We start from the raw sequence: 2763 nt of genomic DNA on the forward strand, positions 1-2763 counted from the left end.
TCAGCTGACAACACTTCTTATTACCGGCTAATATTTGCAGCTATGGCGACAAATTACTGCTTGGCTACACATCTGACACGTAACCGATGTGCTCTCCAAACAACAACACTTGCATTTCAGAACATGTCTTTCACACATGTCTACAAAATCACCTTCACCTTCAAATACAGTTTCCTTGCGACTGACAGAGACGTAGGCAAAGTTTAAAGTTGCTATTTCCATTAAATCTCGTTAATCAGAAAAACGGTGATTTACACCTGCAGCGGAACACAATTCCGTTCCACCCAGCGTCTGGCTCGAACCCACGACCTTGGGATTAAGAGTCTGACGCTCTAACGACTGTGCTAGTCGGCTACCGCAGGGAATACCTGCCGGGTAGCACGTCACACAGTACTCGTTTCGGTGGCGTGGTCCCATACAGTTTCTCTCCATGCAGCCTAATGTTTTCCTAACGTCACACTCGTCACGTACTTCACTTTTATGTCATAATCATTTCTGAGAGGTAAAGAAATTGCATGACAACATGCAGAGCTAGTCGCGTCAAAATTAACACACATACTTTATGTGACTCAAAAGCCGAACGAGTTACTTTCCGACGTTGTTTTAGATGTGCAAGTGATAGTCAAAACTCGCTGTGTCGGCACTCTGCCGACCATTTCGCTAGTTAACACCGGTCTTGTTGTGTGTGTTTCAAGCTCAAGAGCATCTCCAAGCAAAAAATGGTCAACAGCAACATTCAGACTGTTTCGTACTGCTCAATTGCTACATTAAAACGTTATGTTTCTTTTTCAGAACTGGAAGAACAAAAGCGTGACAGCATTCGAACCTGCAATCTTCAGATCCGAAGTCCGACGCCTTATCCATTAGGCCACACGGTCACTGACGACCAACATTTACATGTATACGACTCATCTCGAAACGCTCACACCCCTGAGGATTTGTGTTTTCGTTCTACACAGCCGCTGCCCCTTGCTCTTTCCCACCCATTCGTTACATTCAACCTCTGACGTGACCGACCAAATATAGACTGAGAAACAAGACCACACACTTTGTGCATTCGGAATCGAAGGCAGGGCGTAACTCGCCGCATTTGCTACGATTGCCATTTGCTACTTCTGCAGAAGCGGCGGCGGCGACGACGACGACGACGACGACGAATATCGCGAGAGGCTCTGAGATATGTGAGAAATACATCTATAAAATGTAATTCAGACTGCTTCGTCCCACATTATGCTGTACTGCTTTGGCAAATGCTTTATCTGCGCCATTCGCCTTAATCGCATCTGAGAGTAATTCTTAAAAAAACGCCTGTCGCTAATTGTTCGTCATCACAGGTACTGTTTGCTATACGGCCACGACGCGCAACTGATTTCCAAAATTCATCTTCCTCCTGTGAGGATGGAACTTACGACCCCTGGTTTATTGCACCAGTGCTCTACCACTGAGCTAAAGAGGCGCGGCCTAGCGGTACTCTTGGGTACTTCGTCCTTACGGTCGTCTGCATCATCAGACTTCAGCTGACAACACTTCATATTACCGGCTAATATTTGCAGCTATGGCGACAAATTACTGCTTGGCTACACATCTGACACGTAACCGATGTCCTCTCCAAACAACAACACTTGCATTTCAGAACATGTCTTTCACACATGTCTACAAAATCACCTTCACCTTCAAATACAGTTTCCTTGCGACTGACAGAGACGTAGGCAAAGTTTAAAGTTGCTATTTCCATTAAATCTCGTTAATCAGAAAAACGGTGATTTACACCTGCAGCGGAACAAAATTCCGCTCTGCCCAGCGTCTGGCTCGAACCCACGACCCTGGGATTAAGAGTGTGACGCTCTACCGACTGAGCTAGCCGGCTACCTCGGTGAATACCTGGCGGGTAGCACGTCACACAGTACTCGTTTGGGTTGGGTGGTCCCATACAGAATCACTCCATGATGCCTAATGTTTTCCTAACGTCACACTCGTCACGTACTTCACTTTTATGTCATAATCGTTTCTGAGAGGTAAAGAAATTGCATGACAACATGCAGAGCTAGTGGCGTCAAAATTAACACACATACTTTATGTGACTCAAAAGCCGAACGAGTTACTTTCCGACGTTGTTTTAGATGTGCAAGTGATAGTCAAAACTCGCTGTGTCGGCACTCTGCCGACCATTTCGCTAGTTAACACCGGTCTTGTTGTGTGTGTTTCAAGCTGAAGAGCATCTCCAAGCAAAAAATGGTCAACAGCAACATTCAGACTGTTTCGTACAGCTCAATTGCTACATTAAAACGTTATGTTTCTTTTTCAGAACTGGAAAAACACAAGCGTGACAGCATTCGAACCTGTAATCTTCAGATCCGAAGTCCGACGCCTTATCCATTAGGCCACACGGTCACTGACAAACAACATTTACATGTATACGACTCATCTCGAAACGCTCACACCCCTGAGGATTTGTGTTTTCGTTCTGCACAGCCGCTGCCCCTTGCTCTTTCCCACCCATTCGTTACATTCAACCTCTGACGTGACCGACCAAATATAGACTGAGAAACAAGACCACACACTTTGTGCATTCGGAATCGAAGGCAGGGCGTCCCTCGCCGCATTTGCTACGATTGCCATTTGCTACTTCTGCAGAAGCGGAGGCGGCGACGACGACGACGACGACGACGAATATCGCGAGAGGCTCTGAGATATGTGAGAAATACATCTATAAAATGTAATTCAGACTGCCTCGTCCCACCTTATGCTGTACCGCTTTGGCAA

Source organism: Schistocerca gregaria, unplaced genomic scaffold, assembly GCF_023897955.1.
Source record: "Schistocerca gregaria isolate iqSchGreg1 unplaced genomic scaffold, iqSchGreg1.2 ptg000178l, whole genome shotgun sequence".
In the NCBI taxonomy this organism is placed as follows: Eukaryota; Metazoa; Arthropoda; class Insecta; order Orthoptera; family Acrididae; genus Schistocerca; species Schistocerca gregaria.